We start from the raw sequence: 22,218 nt of genomic DNA on the forward strand, positions 1-22,218 counted from the left end.
TAAGGTCACTTGGGAGAGCCATAGAATTAACAGGGATAAAAATGGCAGCTCATAGTAGAAGAGTTGAGGAGACTCTAAACTAACTCCATAGCTATCAATTACTGGAATCACTGCCTTAGATAAAGGAGACCGTTGACATGTCTTTGGTCACTGGCAGGGAAAGACGCAGATATTGGTTTAAAACCCTGAGGAGGCTGAGAATATGAAACATTTGCATGCTAGTAGCTCCCACAAATGTTTGTGAATTGAAATTGTGTTTTACTTGGGAGAAATCTGCTTATTAGTTCACAAACAGCAGAAGTATTTCACTGCTTGTACAGCTTCTGTTTCCCCATTCCACAAATTCATGGCTCACTACCTAACACCCTGGCAGACAAAGAAAAACATTTTGAAAAAAATATTTTTGATACATTCTGTTGTGTTAAATTCAGTTACATGGCATCCAATTAGGCTGCTGGAAGCCAGGGTTATGCATTGCAGCAAACATGATGAGCCATAACAAGATATAGCAAAGTTGGCCAAAAGTGTAAGCAAAGATCACCAGGCCCTGGCAGTCCACTAAAAAGACAGAGAGAGATAAAGATATGGGTCCTTCAACTGAGGAGCATACAGCACAGCACAGACAGCAATACAAAGGTAGAATAAAGTCTGCTTTACACTACTCCAATCCTGAGCTCACTATGTGCGGGTAACCTGGAATAGTGTACATTATCTTGACGGCTACTCTAAATTACACTGGCTGCCAATGGCTCAGCATTGGTGAGGCTTAGAGAAACTCCAGCCACCTCTCCTATACTAACTGCAAGGAGAAGGGGTGCGGTAGAATTCATTATGCTGCCTCTTCAAAACCAAACAATCACTCCTATCCTCTGAGGGACAGTTATGCTGGCATTATGGCATGCCAAAACATCTGCATGGCACCTGAGGATCTGGCCTCATACTATATAGATATATAGCTATCCTAATGCTTATATGTTTTATATAAAAGATAATGTGATACCGGAAACTCAAAGTCGGGGAGAAAACTTAATCAAATGAGTGAAAATTACTCTAATATTTTGGGATGCCATGCACATGGCCTGACGGGGAGAGCACGTGGAACCTACACTAACATATTGTTTAAAGAGAGTGGCTCCAGGAGTGGTGGAATAGGCTCACAGGGTCATAGATAATTATTTATATTTGCCAAGGAGGAAAAAAAAAACAACCTCATTGACCTCACCCTTTTCTGGCTCTGCAAGTAGAGAAGCAAGGGCAGGCATGGGCTATTTTATTGGCAGGAAAAGGCAAAAACGTTGAATTTTTCCAGAATCTGTGCAAATGTCATCTTCGGTCTGTCATTTCAGACACTTTTCATGCAGCTTTTGCAACTGTCCCTCAAACTATTAAGCAAAATCTTATTATTATTCAGGTATCAGAGGGGCAGCCATGTTAGTCTGTATCCACAAAAACAACGAGGAGTCCGGTGACACCTTAAAGACTAACAGATTTATTTGGGCATAAGGTTTCGTGGGTAAAAAAACCCACTTCTTCAGATGCATGGAGTGAAATTTATTTTCCCAAATAAATCTGTTAGTCTTTAAAGTGCCACTGGACTCCTTGTTATTATTATTCAGGGGAGAGTTTTAAAAGTAAGTTGAGGACTTGCGGATCTTTGTTATATATCTGTTTGGCCCGCCATCTACCAAAGGGAATGTAGAAATGTTTGCTATAGAAATGTAAGACCAAACACTCGGGGGGCAAGGCAGAGGGGAGTTGGTGGGGGAAGAGAACCTTACACTGTTTGCATCTTTCCTTCCCTCATACCCAGCATTTTCAGTGCTATTTAGTAAATACAGGACATCTGCTTTATTGAGCTAGAAAAAACCTATCAGATGTAATGACAGCACTTTGGACTCTATTCTGATCTCACTTACACTCCATGCAGCTTGGGTTGTTTTTTTTCTGTAATTTTAATGAAAATGTGGCACAGCATATCCCTTTCATTTAAATTATGCACTGTCAGTATTTTTCCTCTTTGCAATTGAATCACGTCTCAGGAAACATGCCAACAAGAGGGGGCTGCAGAAAGCTGGGAGAAAGTGTTGGAGGCAGGCTCTTGACCAAATCTACACACACTCTGCTGGAGCCTGTAAATTCCCACTGTTTCTACATGGGGAGTTCCTGCCCTGAAGGGTAAATGCCACTGAATAACACTGACTTCCTGTTAAAAGGATGGTCCATCCATGCCCGCATGACAGGTTAAATGTTATGCTCCAGGATGGTATATTGTTACTTTTTCTTGACCCAAGTGGCTAATCAAAGTTTCAGGTTCTGAGGATTTCCAGTTGGGAGCAGAAATTACTGATGGAGTCTAGTATTTTCTTTGATGCAATCTTATTTGTTTACAAGGAATGTACAATCTAAGTCCCGCTTCTGTAAACACAGGAGGAACCAACAGCAAAAGGAGCAGTTTCTTAGCTTTCAGGCCCAAGTGTCTTTCAGCCAACACTCCCAAACCAGAAACTTTCTTGACTCTAGGCTTCTTCCAGGGTCACATGCACACCCTGCTTTCTTTCTCTGCTCTCAGTCTCTTTCTTTTTTTTTGGTCTATACCCCAGTTTCTCCCTCTTTCTCTCATCCCTCCCTCCCCCTGCCACACCCCTGCACCTGGCCAGAACAGTACCCAGTCAAATCCTTCACCCACATGGTGCTAGTTTCTGGGAAGACTCCAGTAGGCTTTGTTTTTGGTGTGGCGCTGTGTCTTAACTGTTTGTTACTGCAATCTTAAGTGAAGGGCACATTTACTCATCAGTTTCAATGAGGTTTTAATTCAACCCATAACAAGGTTTAATGCAGCTCATAATAATATTATTCTGCTTTCAAAAATCTTCCAAAAATGGAATGTGATAAACAGAAGCAGTCTTGGAACAGTTTTAGCTAGCATGAATGGCATTCATGCATCAGCTCTACAATATAAGTCTAGAATAGGCAATTCTTAACGTCAGCTATGTCAGGGTCTGAAATTAACAGATGTGCCTTTCATTTAATCTTCTGTAAACCCAATTTTTGGTTATACATGGGCACAGAAGCTCAGTCTTACCCACTTTTTAGCAAGAGTGATCTCTGCTTTCTTACCTCTTTTGGTGTCTCCTAACCTCTGTGCTAGTTCAGTCCATTGTCTCCTAAAATTCTCTGGCATTCTACTGGGTACCACTCAGCCCTCCTCACATGAGCTCCAGCATTTGCCATATTTTTTCTGGTGACACAACAACTTGGGCCATTGTGAGAACACAATTATGAGCAGTGCAGATGTTCTAGGGAGACACTAAAGGGGGCAAAAATTTTCAAAAGTAACCATTGTTTTTTGGTGTCCCTATTTTTAGAAGCCCGTATTTAGACTCCTGGGGCCTGATTTTCAGAGGTGCTGAAGGCCTGCAGCTCATATTGGCTTTATAATGGAATTGAGGGTGCTGCACCTCAGAAAAGAAAGCAAAAGGAGGAGAAAGCCTTGGTGCTATGGCTTAAATATGGCTGCGCTGTTTGGAAGCCAGATGGGAGACCAGTGAGCCCCTGGACCTGAAGAAGAGGTACAGGACCTTCATAGTGGGATGAATCTTTTGGGATCTTTAGGATTGGCTTTCACGTTCTAGCTGCGGCGGGGCGCGACAAATGACAAAAACATGAGGAATCTCTGAGGAGTTCTCCTCCCCACAGGGTACCTCTCTTGTGGGTTTTCTACAGCCTGTGGTACTATATTTAATATCAAAGAATCCAGATAGATGCCTGCTCCAAGATGGGTGAATCAATCCTCTCTCCCAAGCACATAACATCACAGTATTTCCACATAAAGTTACTGATTTGCCTTTCAGTTAAGTTCAAACCTTTGGTTAAGTTTAAAGCCAGTGACTTTAAACAGTTTCATTTTTCCACTGTGACATTTTTATTGAGGTCACCAGCTCTCTGGTTGACATTCAGTAATGAATGTTTGAAGGATCAGGTCCTAATATTGTTAGTGTAATCTAGTGGGCAGGGAATTAGACTAGGACTTAGGATACCTGAGTTCTATTCTTAGCTTTGCTATGCCCTGTTGTGTGACCCTGGGCAAGTCACTTCCACAATCTATGCCCCCATTTCCTCTGACACCTTTTGTCTGTCAGACACTGACTCCTACTATATATTTGAACTGTGCCTGATACAGTGGGGCCTCTAGATGCTAACACAATACAAGAGTTATATGATGATACATTAATATAGTCTAATATAGTCTATATCAATACGATAGTGTAATTAGACTATTTTTAAATACATATTTTATTTGTATTTATATTATATTCATTAACAGATTAATTTGACAGATACTTTAAAAAGGCAGCCACTTTTCTTCAATTCAAGTACATAATTTAATTAAGAAGTATTGGTAAGCTCTCTGGTTCAGAGACCATCTTTTTGTTCTGTGTTGTTACAGCATCGAACACAATAGGATCCAGGTTCACAATAGGGCTCCTAGATATTATAGTAATACAAATAATAAAAATAACAACAATTATAGAATAATAGCTGGAATTCAATATCTGGTATATCAGGTTGTTTATTACCTTATAGGTTTACATAATTCAGGTTTTATTTTTGTTACTGTACCTTTGCAAAATATCTTATTTCATCTTCTTCAATCAGAAGTCAAACTAACCTTTTGCGCTACGTCTAACCTGTCAAGGTCTCTAAGAGAAAATATGCTTTAAAGGAGTAGGAGTGAACGGTCACTTATGCACCATAAATTCTATTGGCAGATACACTAATAGCTTGTAGAAATAAAGATGACTTTCTCCTTGGAAGCTCTAATAAGACCAGGGAATAATATACAATCTGTGATTCAGATACATTGCCCTACAAATTCAAGAGCTTTTAAACAACCTCTAATGCTTAATAATAAGGGAATACATCCTATCTGCTTCTTTCTTAAACTTGGTGAGATAAACACAAGTTATATTTGTGAAACTCAACTACCTTTGATTTCTGTTGCTGTCAAAACACTTAATGATTATTTTAAACATGTAAAAGTAAATGCCCTCAAGGATTGCCTTTAATTCAACCACAGTGGATAAAAGGGAAAAGCACTGGATTCTTCTGGAAACTTCTTCATGATAGTTTTTTTAAACAAAGAACTTTTAAACATAGGCATTGAAAATCCTCTCCAATTCATGCTGTTATTTTTAAGCATTACAGGTCTCCCTAGATAATTGCAGCCAATGGAGTTTATCTTGGGCTAGCCTTACTTGGTATGTTTTTAGAGTGTCTAGGTAACAGCACCTAGAAGAATTAAACTTTCATAGAAAGAAAGAATGAAATTTTAATACCCCAATGAACCACACTGAGAATGTCTTTTTTGAAGGAGTAAGACAGCTTAAGACTGGACTTTTTCTAAAGAACAAAATGAGTCTCACTTCTAAAGACTCAGACTTGGCAGGTTTGCAGTTTTCTTCTGTACGGTAAAATGCAACTGATAGCTACCATATTTTTTAAAGCTATAGAAAACTGACAACTTGGCAGAAATGATAGTCTCAGAAACAACAGGGTTTTGTGTAGGAACCGTAAACCAGGAAAACTCTATTTAGCCAGAAGCCTACTTTTGTGTCCATTACCCAACCTACTAATTATTCCCTTCACTCTGTGGGCCCAGATTTACATACACAGATCTAATCTTGGAAAAAGAGGCAATAAAATTTTTCGAAAGATAATGCCTGGACTTCACAGTATCTTTGGTGAGCAATGCATGGGACACATACGTACCTACACACCCCTCTTGTGAATCTCATGCTTCAGTTTTTCTGGTATGTTTGGATTCTATGTGTGGGGCTACTCCATTTTCGCATTTGATATCAATCACTCTGAGATGCAAATGAACCTTCAATTAATAGGTCCTTGTGACTAAAAGAAAAAAGAAAAAGAAAAAAGTTGTTCTTTGATCAGATGCAAAAAACTGAAATACCCGATGTGTTTCACACTGGTGCTTCCACGACCTGCAAAATGGGCCCATAAAAAGACTAATAAGAGAGACAGCTTGGACTTCGGCTGCCCAATATCAGCAATGCCTGTTTTCAGGATAGGCATTTTACCCGTGCCCCTAGAAAACATGATAGCACATATTGTCTTAAAATGCCTGCACTCACTGCAAGTAATCCTGACAACTACTGTCTAGTAATCACCCTCTTGTTTCTGGACAAGGTTACTGAAAAGGTGGCAATGAGTTAATGCCAGACACACCTGTCATTTGCCAATGTTATACATCCTTTCCAGTCATAGCATGGAGAAAAGTCTGGTTGCACTGACGGATGACGTCCTCATAGCTATGGACTTCCATGTTAATATTACTTGACATTTCGGTGACTTTTGGCACAGTAAACCCTAAGAAGCTACTTAAGACCTTGCAGAGATGGATGAAATTGCCTTAAGCTAGCTCTGCTTATTCCTCTCTGACAATGTCTGGAAGGGGTATGATGGGGAAAAAAATTATTTTCCTCCTGTAGGGATCTCACTTGTTGTGTCGACAGAACTGAGTTCTGTCATTTCCTTTAGAAATAATTGGCTACAATATCAGGAATATAATAATGATACCTACTTCTAAATCACTTCTGCATTAGTACAACTATCCCAATGCTTGAAGGAAATCTGAATGTGGAAGAGAGATAATTGGCTCAAGTTTAACCCAGGGAAAATGGAGATGATGAGAGTAGGAAGTGGAAAAATTCTTAAAACTAAGGATGTACCACCTATGAAGGCCATCTGTCCTGAATAAGTAAGCAGAAGTCTTTCTGGACTCAGAGCTAGTCCTGCACCCTAAACACAATAATGAAGGAATATCTTTGTACCATCTTCAACTAGCTAGGAGACTGCACCCATTCCTTTCATATCAGCAGTTAGCCACCTTGAGCCATGTTTTTGTCATCTTCAAGATTAACTAGTCAATGCACTCTACCTCAGACAGAAGATGATGGCCACACAAAAGTTATTCATCAGACAACAGCTCCCCTCCTAAGTGAGACACACCAAAAGGGAGTCCATTACACAAGATTGCCATCCGCGTCTACAGCAGTTCTGATTGACTTTCGGGGGTGAGACTACTTGTTAAATTCCTGAATGGGCTGGCAAAAATCTATCTCAGAGTTCACCTCTGAGCCACCACAACATCTGTGATCAGACACATTGAGACTGATAGTCCTAGTGGTGAAACTATCCGAGACTTGGGGCTGAGCATTTTTTGGTGGGTGATATAGTATCTTTAGGCTTTTTTGTGGAGAAGCTGTAGTTGAGGCACATGTACAATGTGTTAAGGTATTTATTCCTTCATAGTGGTCTCATAAACCCACACATTCCTTGTTGCTTTCTTTGGCATCACACAGGTGATTGGTAAAGTCTCTACTTGAAATAGGAAGTTCATTCTCTGCTATCCAGTGGTAGTTGGGACTATCAATGGGTAGAGCTCATTGATGTTTTTCAGACAAAAGCTTTTGCATTGAAAAATGGCTTCTTTCCAAAAATGGCTTTTTAAAAAAAATCTTGTCAACATTGAAAATTGCAGTGACGAATGTTGTGCCGTTACATTTTTAAAACAATCTTCTATTGAAAACAAAAACATAATAATTTCAATTATTATTTCAAAATTGTGAATTTTTTGGAAAAAGCAAAAACTTCTAAATTGTTCATGAAAATTAAGTTGGACCAAAAATTAAAACCTCACTGTCAGAATTGTAATGCTTTGCTATATTCCGATATTCATTTTATTTTGGTACCCACTAAGCAACAAAGCAAAATACTGCAAGTAGGCAGAAACCATTACCTTTTGCTGGGGTTGAAGGTAAGTGTCTGAGGAGGATAATCTAGCATTAAAAGATAAAAGGTCATACACATAAATACTGGTGAAATTCCTTAACCTTCCAGTCGTCAAAACCAAACTCTGGACATCTTTATCTATTTGTGCATGATTCTTATTGAATGGAGTTAACATACAAGATGCAAATACTTCTGACCTTTCATACCTGTTCTTTTGAGGGGCTCTAAGTAGGGTTGCAAATTTTGGTTGGACGTATTCCTGGAGATTTAATCATGACATAATCTTTAATTAAAGATTAATCTTTAATTCCTGTAGACTCCGGGACAATCCTGAAGGGTTGGCAACCCTAGCTCTAAGGGAAGCTACTGCTGCTGTATGAGGACTCTGGGGGCTGCATTAAAATTTGTTGACTTTTAGATAATGTGACCTTGCCTCATTCCTTCAGATACCTCTGATATTACAGTATATTTTACCTAATTTGCATTGGTCATATGATAGTGGTCAGTAATATTACAGTGGCCTTTATGTGGTAATTTGCCTTTTTTCTTAGTATTCTTCAGAAACTTTAGGCACTCCAAGAAATGTTTATATTTAACAATTCATGTTTCTCAACATGCTCTTTGTTTTGGTTGGAAAACAGCATTTTAAAATCCATGTGTTATTCAAGTAAAAGAATAAGTGTCTGTTTGTGTGGAAGTGTCCCAAAAAAATATAAGCAATGAAATGAAATGTATTATTCCACATCTGGAATCTGCCTTTGTCCTAGAGACGGATGCAGTCTAGTTGTAGTTGTGAAGAAGAGCTGTCTCAAAAGCTTGTCTCTCTCACCAGTAGAAGTTGGTCCAATAAAAGATAAATATTACCTCACTCTCTTTGTCCTAGAGATGTCATTTGAAATATAAGCAACATTTAAAGTTATATCTTCATGCTAACAAACCTATGTCCTTCCTATTGTCACAATAAACACAGCATGTCAGTAAACAGAGTTTAAATTTAGTCATTCATTAAGTGAAAATGGAACAGTTATGAGTTATCATGACAGGAAGTTACCTTTGTAGGCATAGTAAAGACAAAAATATTCTCTTTGTGAAAACGTACCTGTATCAAACAATCACAGCATGTTTTATTCATGCCATGTTTATGTCTGGATATGTCCAAGTTACTTGCTAGGTCACACTTGATGGATTCAGGAGGGAATTTCTTGGTACAATGAACAAAAAGAGCCATTGTGTTCTTGTGCCCCCACCTCAGACCAGAAAAAAACCAGTACAATAAAAACAGAGTCACCTTCCTGCCTTCATAACATGTGTGGAAAGAGTCTCAAAACATGAAAAAAAAAAAAAAGATGACTTTACAGGGGAAAAATCTTTGCTGTTCCTATTGTAATAGTCAAGCTGGTTTACACAGTAGCCCAGGAGTAGCCTGAGTCGGGAACAGACTGATGTGGATTGGAACAGCAATAAATGTTTGCTGGAGATTCAGACAGAGCTAGTGAATACTGAATGAGTAATAATTCTTGTATGCTAAACATTTACTGGAGACATTTTGCCATTTTAACTCTAGAATCTTAGTATAAAGTTGCTAATAGTTAAATACACCCTCTTCATAGATGTATTTACCAGAATCTAGACACTTGATGCAACAAACACTGTTGCTGAGCTCTCAAAGTTTTAAAATTAAAGGAGAGTAAAAGTGATAACACCTCATCGAGGTCGTGCCCCACTATGTTGATCCTACTGTATTTAAAGGGTAAGGTTGGGTCACTAGCTGAAATAAGAGCAGTGTAGATGTGGTGTTTTTTGTTCATTTTGGTCCCGATGACCCTAGCAGAGGGCTCACTTATTGAAGTGTGTTTGTGTGCAAAGGCATCTCCAGAGGGAATGTCTTAGATTATGCTCTTGGAATTGTGTCTGAAATTGGAAAAGCACTGCTTAAAGAAATATCATGGTGGTATTAGAGCCTGTTGCTAGCCTTGAGTAGCGCTAATGCAGTGATTACATAAAAGTCAGAGCTCTTCCCTGAGAAGGACTAAGATGCTGTCTTTTCTGCTGTGCTTCCCAGTATAACAGAGACAACATTACTCTATATAGTACTCGCGAAAATTTATGATGGCTAGCCAAAAAAGGAATATAGAGGCTAAACAGGCAGTGACATGGTGAGGGGAATAGAAATCTTGTCAAAGTAGATTGTCTATGTATGCAGTTAACAGATGTAGGTTTCAATATAGCAGGAGACCTCAGGAGGGTAAGTTGAGGTATTATGCCAAGAACATATTGACATATCAAGGTAAGTGGATGTGTCCGGGGGTGTCACATGGATTTATGTTAAAGATGCTAAAATCAGACCTATTAATGATCTAGAAAAAAGGGGAAAATGCATATTAATTACATATTGCTTAATTGGAAGAGTTGCAGACAGCAGTGAGAAAATATAAAGACACCTAGAGAGGTTAGAAATACAAGCAAGAAATTAAAAAAATAAAAACAAAATAAGATTTGGTATAGAAAACAATAGAGCAATGTATTTTAAGGGAAATAATCTGACACAAAAATATACAATGGGAGGAAGACAGTGCTTGGAAAGCATTAATGCTGAAAAAGACTTGGGGTTAGTGGTGAGCTGCAAATTAAATAAAGCCTGCAATGTGATATGGAAGTAGGAAAACAAACAAATGTGATTTTGGACTACCCATACAGAAGGATCACTTTCAAAGTGAAGTGTGGAAGCCACATCACATGAGAAATTTAGAGCACTTGAGAACCTGTTGTAGGAAATAATCTGGAAACAACAAAAGGATGGACAAAATGGCTTCATGTGTCATAATTCAGACCTGCTGTAAACAAGTGCAACTGCATTGACTTTAATGTAGTTGTATCTGTTTTTTTCCAGAAATGAATTTGACTTATTCAAATTCAAAAGACCTTTTTTACTTCAAATCAGAATGATCCTATGATATCTCCACACCTATACATTTAGAAAACCATTCATCCTACAGCTTTAAAAGAGACTAAGTCAGACATCTGTGGGTCAATGACCAGTTTTCCACCTCCTATTATTCTTGGCTTATTTCCCAGCTTTGGAGTTGGGTTCTTTAGACACTCTTGGGAAAGTGAAAATGTTTCAAGGCCCTACCTGCTTCATTGAGCTGAAAGTGCATATTAAAGAGTGTTTGAGAGCTGTTCCCCAAACTTGGACAATTTTACAGGCAAATATGGAGAGTTCATGAATCTTGACTGAGATTACAGACTACTGCCTGGGTACATAGTTTACATTTTTCTCTTGCATGCCATTATAAAGGTAGACATTTGAAACCATAATTCTACCTAAATAGTTGCCTTGATTTTTTTCTGTTTTGTTTTGAGAAGATTACAGTCATATGATATTATTTATTTGGAATTTCAAAAAGCTTCTTATACCATTTTCACATGACAAGCTCCTGCTTAAGCTTGTAGCTACAGAGATTCAAAGAATCACACTGGAATGGTTTAAGAATTGGTTCAGTGTAGAAAACATAGCTGGCCTGATGGTGAGGTGCAGGGGTAGCAGGCTTGTAAAAATTTTGGTGGTACCCAGAAGACCTAGAACCCTCCCCCACAAACTTCCCCAGCACCCGCCTAAGGCTCTGGGAGGGAGTTTGGGTGTGGGAGGGGGTCTGGGTTGCAGGCTCTGGGACGGAGTTTGGGTAGAGGCTCTGGGCTGGCGCAGAGGATTGGAGTGCAGGAGGGGTGTAGGGTACAGGCTCTGAGAGGGAGTTTGGGTGCAGGAGGGGTGAGAGGTCAGGCTCTGGGAGGGAGTTTGGGTGCAGGGGGCATGAGGGGTGCAGGCTCTGGGCTGGGGAAGGGGATTGGGGTGCAGGGTCTGGGACAGGGGTGGGCAAACTTTTTGGTCCGAGGGCCACATCAGGGTTGTGAAACTGTATGGAAGGCCAGGTAGGGAAGGCTGTGTCTCCCCAAACAGCCTGCCCCCTGCCCCCTATCCACCCCCTTCCACTTCCTACCACCTGACTGCACCCCTCAGAACCCCAACCCATCCAACCCCCCTGCTCCTTGTCCCCTGACAGCCCCCTCCTGGGACCCCCACCCCAACCATCCCCCCAGGACCCCACCCCCATCCAACCCCCCCTTCTCCCTGTCTACCCCGACCCCTATCCACACCTTCACCCCTGACAGGCCACCCTGGGACTCCCATGCCTATCCAACCCCCTCTGTTCCCTTTCCCCTGACCGCCCCCCACCCCAGAACCTCTGCCCCATCTGACCGCCCCCTGCTCCCTGTCCCTTATCCAATTCCAGAATTCCCTGTCCCTTATCCAACCCCCACCCACCTGTCCGCTTGCTCACTCGCTCGCTCCCCCCTCACCCACTTACCATGCTGCTCAGAGCAGCAGGAGATCACAGCCCCGCCACCTAGCTGAAGCCAGCCATGCCGCCATGCTTCATGGCAGGAGCTGTGGGCCAGAGCGTTGGTGGGGTGGGGAGGATAGCCCCTGACCCCTCCCCTGCTATCCTCCCTGCACTGCAGCCTCACCTCGCCGGGTTCAGGTTGCCGGGATGCAAGGACGTGCCGGAAATGATGTGGAACGAGCATGCATGAAGCCGCTCAGCCCTGCTGCACTGCTGGTGGGAGCCCCCGGGCTGTTTTAAATCTCCCGGGGGTGGCAGGAGGGGTTGGGGGACATGCGTGGGGGCGGGGGGACGGGCAGGAAACTTTGCTGGAGCCGGGCCCCTGGGCCAGAATATTCCTGGTGCCCAGGCACCACGGGCCCATATAACTCGCCGCCCATGGTGAGGTGATACAAAGGCAATGCTACATAGTGTTTTGCCTGAGACTATAGGTCTGTTGACCTTTAATCTCTTTGGATTGAAAGATTGTGGACATATTATAGCTTTACTGGATTCTTTGCTGCCTTGCACTTTGTATGGTCATTTACATCTGGGCACAGTAGGTGCAAAGTGAGTTCAAATGGCTACCTCTGGTGCCAGTGAGGAATTATGAGTGGGTAACATTATACATGCACATTGCACTCACTACACACAGGTGTATATGACTTCACAAGATGCAAGGCATTGTAGAAACAGGCCAAATGTTCTTAGTGTAAGGATATTATAACTGTGGGCTTGTCTACACTTAAAATGCTGCAGCGGCACAGCTGCACCACTCTATCGCTTCAGTGTAGACACTATCTACGCCAACAGGAGGGCTTCTCCCATCAGTGTAGGTAATCCACCTCCCATCTATCTAGAGATCAGGTCTATACTGGGGATTAGGTTTGTATAGCTCTGTCTCTCAGGGGTGGGGATTTTTCATATCCCAGAGAGATGAAGTTATACTGAAGTAAATTCCTCGTGTAGCCCAGGCCTATATATTGCTGTAGGCATAATGTTTGCTTCAGGACTCCATGATCAATCGATAGAAAAATAATAGCACTGGCTTCAAAGTCCAGAAATCTTACTACTTTGGCTGGAGGTGAGGACTGTGTTGACTGCTAACAGAAGAATAATGACAGAAGAAAAACAGACAAGTTTTTGGCATCTAATTCCGGGGTAAAAAAATCAATTATCTTTCTTTTACAAGCTATAAAAGAAAGGGTGAGCAAGCCCATGGCCAAATTCTTAGGTCTCTTATGCAAACAAACAAACAAAAGCGTAAACATAGAACAGGTGTTTGATTGAGAGGAGCTTTAACTGAAGCCAGTGGGGGTCACTTCTTGGATGGCTGATGCTTTTAATGTGCTGTATATGAATCATATCCTTTGTCTATACCTATAACAAAATCTATATAATCCAGACAGAGGAATAGGCTACTAAGTGGTGAAATTTGCTGATGACACAAGTTTGGTGGCATGTTGAAGAAAGAGCTAGTATCAAGTTTAATTAAAGGATTTTTATTTGCTGCATAGCTTGGCTGCTGTCTAGCAAACCAACCAGTCTGGACAATGTAAGGTTATATATAATTGTTTCAAAGTAGTAAACAAATAGTGTATACACAGGATAATTACACTCAATTACACGGGGAGTATTTTGAAAGAGATCATAAAATAGTGGGCTCCATTCATGAAATATCAAGAAAATGTGGGGAACCAATTAAAAGGGGGAGAAAAAGCCAACAGAAGGATTCGGTATATAGTGACAAGAGTAGAATACATGTTTTACAATGCACTTAGAAGTAAATGTCTTCATTTTTATTCATTAAAAAAAAAGAAAAAACCCCTAAAATTACCAACAACCTGTTTTAGCATTTGGGAAGGCACAAAGAAGGAACAGAAAGATAGAGGAGATGATGACAAGCTATAAATCTTAATGCTTAAATTAAGTGGTGGGGCTAGAAATACAGTACAGTGTACCACTTGTTAGAAGTGTGACAAATGGTGTTCCATTTGCTAAAGTCATTTACAATTGGCCATTAATAAAGGGTCTGGGATACGGGATGCCATTTCCTAAAGTTTTAAAATCTAAATGATAAAAAGTATCTGGAAATCTGAGTAAACTTATATTACTTAAGACCTCTGGTCAAAGAAGGAATTCAGTTCAGATATATATGGCCTTAAACAGAAAGCATGTTACTGATGATTTGCATTGCTCTCTTTAGGATTGTAAAACCTAATCACAACAGACAATAGCCCAGATGTGTTAAAGTGAAATTAAAGGAGAAAACCTAATGCAAAGCGGTTACCAAGAAGCTTTACCCCCTTTATTATAGAATTCATTAAACATCCCCCTACAAAACTTCATGAGATGGTCAGTGATCATTCATGAAAAACTGACGACATCTCAGAGGAAATCCAAATACCCTTCTCAATACAAAAGCTTTGATGTGCAGCTTGTTTACCCAGCTTTTCTCCTCATATGCTTTTCCTCCATCATGTGGAAATTGGAATTGAAAGGGGATATTTTCTAGATGCTTGAGAATATCAGCCACTAGTTTCTTCCTTCCCCTCTATGTTCCCCTCAATCCAGTGTATCTAGTTTCTTTACACCCTTTAATCTGGAGGTTCATAGTTATTTCTTATAATATATAGGCCAGGGGTGGCCAAACTGTGGCTCACGAGCCACATGCGTCTCTTTTACCATTAAAGTGTGGCTCGCAAGCCCCCTCGGCCCCCTTATTCTCTGCCTACCACACTGCGGGGATGGCGGTATGGGATCTTGGCACCTCTGCCTTGCAGTGGGGTGGTGGAGTAGGAGCTTCTGACCAGCGGGAAGGAGGGTCTCAGGGCTTCAGCAGGAGTGGTACTGAAGCCCTGAGCCCCGGCTCCTAGCAGGGGTGCTCTGACTCTTGAACTTCTGAAGATTGTTGTATGCAGCTCGGAGGGACAGTAAGTCCCCGATATAGACCCTTAAAAAGTACCGGCAATTGTGTAGGGAAACCACAGTAGCACTTTCTAACATTTTGAGTCTAATTCTCATTTACACTAAGATTGCATCTACTCTGACAGAGTAAGGGGACCTTGAAGTGAGTATAAAATGTAACATATAGCCACTTTAAGGGATTTTTACACTGCCAGAGTGGTGTAAAGTGGCCTTAGTGTAAATGAGTAGCAGGCCCATTGTCTTTGGAGCCCAATCTTGCAGACCATACATAGGCAAAACTCTCACCAGTTTCAGGGCCCCTACAATGCTATTTTTATATGTAAGAGAAACGTAGTATTATTGACACTATAAGCAAACTAAAAGTCACACTAAAGTTAATATTCTCACATTATAACAGGGCTGTCCATAAATTATTAAACCAATACAATTTATTATCCTGTCTTTAGCTATAAAATAACTATATAAAAAGGGAACAAGTAATATCACAAGCCATTCTACTTAATTAATGATTTTTTTCCAAACTAGGATGTGTTGTGATTTATAAATCACTGTGCTAAACCTTGCACAGTTTCAAGAAGAAATATTTACTATCTTTGCCCCTCTCCAAGTTATGATCACCTATGGAGGACATACATTAGCATTCACATTACTTCAGAATGAATCACTTTTGCAGCCACCCTCTGTTCCACATTTGTGCTGGTAACCTTTCTATTATTATGGTAATTATTAGCAACTGCCTTTAAACAAATGGCAAAAGCAACATTACCAGACCTTGCCTTAATTTGTTTCCTTTACCTTCATACACATCTGTATGCTGTTTGGTCAGGATGGCATTTGATTTGATTTTATCAGTCTCAAAGTGAACAGCAAAAGCTAATGCTTTGCCCAAATGCAGACAAAACAGGCATGTAATTACAAGTTGTTTCAATGCATTTATTCTCAACAAGGTAATTTGATACTCCTACTTTTCAAGAATTAAGATGTTACAGATAAATAATGCATTGCTCAGACTTTCAATTTGCTATTCAAAAAGACATAAATCCTCCCCATGCTTTTATTTGCATCTCAGATTTAAATATAATTATAAGTTTGAACTTTTAAAGAAATGTTATTGTAGATAAAACTGTTGGATTGAAAAACTGCAGAGAGGAGCCAGCCACAGACTTCAGGCAGGAGAAGCAGCTGCTGAAGTAGCCAAGGCAGGGACATGCTGCACTCAGAGGGAAGGGGGTAAAATGGGGTAAAGCTTGGCCCACCCCTCAACAGACCCAGAACTGTACAGGAGAGACCCCATCTTCATACTTTAGGGCATTCTAGGACCCAGGCAGTGTGCCTTTTCTCCCTGGCTATGTGGCCTTGTGGGAAAACTGCAGAGAGGAATCAGGCAGAGACTCTTGCTGGAAAAAGCATCTGCAAACCGGGACCTCTGGGTATTCAGAGAACAGTCCACCGTTCTGACTGGATTTTCTCTGCCCTGTGCAGATTGGCTGTTTGCTCCAACCCTTCCTCCCCCCTCCAGGCTCTTCACCCGAGTTTCATTCCACAACTTAACCTCTTCTCCCCTGTCCTGTCCCCCTTCCCTTCAATGGCTCCTCTCCTTTTACTTTTCTTTCCATTTAACAAAGCCCTTTTTAACTAAATACCCCCACCAAAACAAAAATCATAACACTAACATTACATTTTTTTGCCATCACATAGCTCTCTCTCTCTCTGCTTGTGTGTTACATCTCACCCTGTGTCTGTCCTGTCTAGCTAGGCTGTAAACTCTCCAGGACAGAGGCAGTCTGCTACTCCGTGCTTGTACAGTGCCTAGCACAATGGGGCCCCATTCATGGTGGGCCTTAGGCACAACTGTGATAAACATAATAGAAAATAAAGTTGGAGATGATAGAACAGGCATATGAAATGGATGTAAACAGCCAAATTAGAGCAGGCCCAGGAATCTAGAGGGCCCTTGTGAATACAGAGTCGATTGTCAGATTGCTAGACTATCAGACAAAACACCAGCGAATATACTGTCTACAGAATGGACAAGGAGATCTATTAGGTCTTTTCCATTCATTAGATCGGTGGTGGGCAACCTGCGGCCCGTAATGGTAATCTGCTGGTGGGCTGTGAGACAATTTGTTTATGTTGACTGTCTGCAAGACCGGCTGCCCGCAGCTCCCAGTGGCTGTGATTCGCTGTTCCCCGTCAGTGGGAGCTGCGGGAAGCAGCGCGGGCCACAGGAACATGCTGGCCGCCGCTTCCTGCGGCTCCCATTGCCTGGGAACAGCGAACCGCAGCCACTGGAGCTGCGGGCAGCCATGCCTGCGGACAGTCAATGTAAACCATCTGTCTCATGGCCTGCCAGCCCACCACTGCTTTAGATTGCAAGCTCCTCAGAACTGGAACTATCTGTTCTTCAGTGTCTAGAAAATGCTGAGAACATAGTGAATGCTATGGCAAATGAACAATAATTATTATTCCTGTGATTCTTTGATTTCCTATATCTCAAGCATCGATTTAAAACTGACTGCCAACTAATTTTCAGTACATACTCTGAATGAATACGCTTTTAGAAAACGATGGGGCTTTCCTAACATTTTTCTTTTTAAAATCATTTTATTCAATTCTACAACAGCACGATGCAAAGTATTGGGCCAAATTCATCGTTGGTGTGACTTCGTTAGTTTAGCCCACTGTATATGTAACTGTATAAAACCACCACAATATATTTTAAAGAGCGTTATTGATAAGCTAAAGAGAAAAGAAAGTTTTCAAAGCAAGCATCAAAGAGAGGTCGAGTGATAAAAGGGCCAGAAGAAAGGGCTTCTAGATGAAAGGACCAGAGTGGCATGAAGGGGCCCTAAATATCCTATTTCCAGTTGGGGAACAACTCCCCGGTGCAGGCACTGTAGAAAACAGCTGTAAGGCTGCGTTCTGAGAACTCTCTTACAAGCCCTGGTGTAAGGGTGGACCTGCGGACAAGGAGGCATGGCTGCTGCAGAGTGACTGCAGCTCAGATTCAGGGCAGTGCTTTGGCTCTTAGCTTAGGGAGGCAGCTATAACTTAGTCAGATCCCCTTGGTATAGGTGGCATACAATCACTTTAGACCCTCTCTCCCTGGACATAGGGTGACCAGGTGTCCGGTTTTCAATCGGAAAACCCAGTAGAAAAGGGATCCTGGCAGCTCTGGTCAACATCGCTAACTGGGCCATTGACTGTCTGGTTGGTGACACCATGCAGTGGGGCTGGCAGGCTCCCTGCTAGCCTCCACGCTGCACAGCTCCCAGGAAGCAAGCGGCATGTCCCCCCTCCAGCTCCAACGAGTAGGGGCAGCCAGGGACCTCTGCACGCTGCCCCCACCCCAAGCGCCATCCCTGCAGCTCCCATTGGTCGGGAAGTGTGGACAATGGGAGCTGTGGGGTAGCGCCTGTGGATGGGGCAGCACGCAGAGCTGCATGGCCGCGTCCTCATGTTGGAGCCGACGGGAGGACATGCTGGCTGCTTCCGGGAGCTGCTTGAGGTAAGCGCCGCCCAGAGCCTGCGGCCCTGACCCCCTCCCGGGCCCCAACCTCCTGCCCAGCCCTGATCCTCCTCCTGTCCCCTGAACCCCTCGATCCCAGCCTGGAGCATCTTCCTGCACCCCAAATCCCTCACCCCCATCTCCATCCCAGAGTCTGTACCCCCAACCAGAGCCCTCACGCCCCATACCATACTCCAAACCTCTCGTCTGCACCACCCAGCCCAGAGCCAAACCCCACGTTTCTGGCCCTATCCCAGATCCCACAACCCCAGCCGGAGCCCTCATCCCCTCTCGTATCCCAACCCACTGCCTCAGCCTGGAGCCCCCTCCCACATGCTGAACTCCTAATTTCTGGCTCCACCCTGGAGCCTGCACCCCAGCCAGAACCCTCAACCCCTCCCACACCACAGCCCCCTGAGCCAGGCCGGTGAAAATGAGCCAGTTATGAGGGTGGGGAGAGTGAACAACAGAGGGAGGGGGGATGGAGTGAGTGGGGGCTGAGCCTCGGAGAAGGGGTGGGCAAAGGTGTTTGGTTTTGTGGAAGTAGGAAGTTGGCAACCTTACCTGGGCATCACATTCTAAATCTCAACCAAGGAAGGGGCGTAGTTAAGTCAGAGAAACAGAAAAGGGTTTAAACCAAAAGTCCAAAACATCTTTCCCTCCCAGACCATTCTCTGTCACTGTTTACAATGCAGACATCCTCTTTGTCACTCAGGCCTCTAACCAATGGAGGCCCTTTGACCCTTCCATCTCTCTTGCTCCACATATCCAAGATAGGCCTTAATTCTGCTGCTTTCTCCAGAGAGAAGATGTGTCCTTTCCTTTCCATCTCTATACCTAAACTCTTGTTCAAGATCTTGTCCTGCCTTGACGTGATTACTACAACCTCTTCTTCAGCAGCCTCCCTCTAACCCATGTTAATTTCTCTGATTCATGAAAAGGGCAGCTAATAAATTCATTCTTCTCATGTTTTTTCCTCCTCATTCTGACCATGTGATCTCCCACATCCATCCCTCTTTGAACTTCTGCACTGTCTTTCCTCTATTGTATCAAGTTCCAACCTCTCATCCTTGCTTCCAGAAAATCAGCTGAGGAAGATGTAGAACTGGATGTCCCCTGTATAGACTCAAATTAGCAATAAGGCTAATCCCATAAATAATCCAAAAAACCCAACTAACCAACCTACTCACTCACCCGAGGGCAACTGAAAAAGAGAAAAGGGCCTAGGGCAGAAACTCAGTGCATTTAATTAAAGGAGGGAGAGGAGAAAGCATAGTCTCTACCCAAAGTTATAAAAGGAGCTGTTAAAAATGTAGGATTAAAACTAGGGTAAGAGTATCCTCAAGATACACCTTCCTGTTGGAAAGATTTATTTATTAGTTTTATTAAAACACATTAATATTAACTTAGTGCCATGTGCATTAAAATGGCATGTGTAGATGTTTTTAAAAATATTTTTAATGTTACATAACGCAAGTAGATTCAATTTTACATGGCATTATGACATAAAACCCCAAAATTTAAAATGGAGGATATGATTATTTTAAAAAATCTCAAAGAAGCCTCCATCTTTAATTTTATCTTATTTTAAAGGGTATAGGTTTCCCCTGTCCTATAAATGCATACTTTATACAGGATGAGATAATTCAACATTTCCATTTTGCAGATGTCTGAAATTTTGGCGATTTCTAATAGAAAGAGTATCAGAATTTTTGTATATTTGAGAACTTTAGGATTTTGGATAAGATGCTAGTTTGTAGTGTGGTACAGTATTGAAGGCAATCTGGGCAGTTCAAACTTTCTTAGATAAGATCTGATCAATCAATTTGATTCACAATTTTATAGTGAATTAAGAAGAAAATTTATATTATCTGCTATTGAAAGACAATAAGATCATGATCCTGTTCAGGACATTTTTCTTGTGTTATATTTACATTCTTTGTACAAGGTTTCCTGCCTGCTAGGTCCCATTTCCAAGTGTGACGAGTACTGGGTTATTGATGAGGAGGCAACAGGGCTGAAAGATGATGGTGATATTTTTCAGAACATGAAACCAAGGACATAGAATAACAAGCTTCTAAATAGCATGGTTCTAAATAGAATCATGTTAGGTTACAACACAGGTATGCTTGTTACATCTTAAGATAGAGTGGCTGTAAATATATACAAGGAAATATTTGGTTTCCAGTTTTGTGCAACAATCCATTTATGTTCAGTAGTATTCATGAGCTTATAAAGAAACAAGTGGTAAGGTTGGAAATGTAAACAAAATATTTTAGATTAACTGAAATATCCATTTCATCATAAAGATATATCTAAAGAAGTTTTTTTTCAGAAAGGGTTTTCCTTGAGGAAAACCAAGTCCAAATCAGTTTACTAATAACAGAGATATTAGATCTAATAGGAAGGAAATAAAGTAACATTGTTTCAGAAGAGCCATCTCAAAAATTCAACTTGCAATAAAGTAGAATATGCACAGTAAGGGTCAAGGCTGATATAAAACTATGTGTTAAATCCTCAGAACAGCTGACATGGAAGTATTGGATGCATTAGCTCCAATGGGAGCTGTAAACTTCTTAAACACTGATCTAACTTAATAGTTGGCCTCTTATATAAGTCATGAAGGGAAGGTCTTTCTCTGTCCCCCTCCCACAAACATCCTGACATACATCCCTGACCCTTCTTTGCCTTCTGCAGGGTGTGGAAGTTGAAGCAGCCTCAGGGCTCATCCTTGATTTTTACTTACATTTTCTAAACTACAACCAATCGCGTTTCAGAGTGGTCCCTGGACACTCAATGATAGACTTCTAAGTGGCAATTCTTCAATAAAAAAACTTCAAAAACAGACTCCAACTAGAAACTGCAAAACTGGAATTAATTTGCAAACTGGACACTATCAAATTAGGCCTTAATAAAGACTGGGAGTGGTGGGTCACTACAAAAAACTAATTTTCCCCCTGCTGATACACCTTCTTTTCAACTGTTTGAAATGGGCCATCTTATATATTGAACCCATTACTACTACAAAAGTGATTTTTTCCTCCCCTCTTGTCAATTGTTGAGAATAGCCCACTTCCACCTTAATTGAATTGACTCGTTAGCACTGACCCCCCGCTTGGTAAGGCAACTCCTATCTTTTCATATGCTGTGTATTTATACCTCTATACTGTATTTTCCACTCCATGTGTCTGATGAAGTGGGTTTTAGCCCACGAAAGCTTATGCCCTAATAAATTTGTTAGTCTCTAAGATGCCACAAGGACTCCTCGTTGTTTTAACCAGTCCAGTGATTGGCTGAACATTTTACCTGCTCTGTTCAGAAAAGGGTGTAGCCCTCTATAGCTGTCTGTCACCGTATGGGAACTGCAGAGGGCACTTAAATACTTTGGAAAGTTCATCTTCCTTTTTTGATCTGTTCGTTCTCTACCTAAACTGCTCTTCCAGAAATATTTCAGATTAAGATTTGTCATGTGCACGTGTACATGGAATTAACATACATTAATTGTACATCAATTATCAGCAAACACAATTCTTTAACAATAAGGAGCCAGACCCTCAGACGATGTAATCTGGGTAGTTTATTTACACCCAC

At 41.6% G+C, this 22,218-nt stretch overlaps 1 protein-coding gene across 2 annotated transcripts in view; it reads right to left on the minus strand.

Annotated features, from left to right (window-relative positions):
• ADGRL2 (adhesion G protein-coupled receptor L2) overlaps nt 1-22,218 on the minus strand; it is a 477,785-nt gene that overhangs the window by 267,156 nt on the left and 188,411 nt on the right. Inside the window, exon 5 of one of the 2 annotated variants that reach the window (XM_084636456.1) lies at nt 5,770-5,907. The exons of the other annotated variant lie outside the window; for it this stretch is intronic. The gene's annotated coding sequence lies outside the window, so the exon portion shown is untranslated. The remainder of the gene's footprint in view (nt 1-5,769; nt 5,908-22,218) is intronic. 2 annotated transcript variants of the gene reach the window in all.

Source organism: Lepidochelys olivacea (genome assembly GCF_965140295.1).
Source record: "Lepidochelys olivacea isolate rLepOli2 genome assembly, chromosome: 8".
Classification (NCBI taxonomy): domain Eukaryota; kingdom Metazoa; phylum Chordata; order Testudines; family Cheloniidae; genus Lepidochelys; species Lepidochelys olivacea.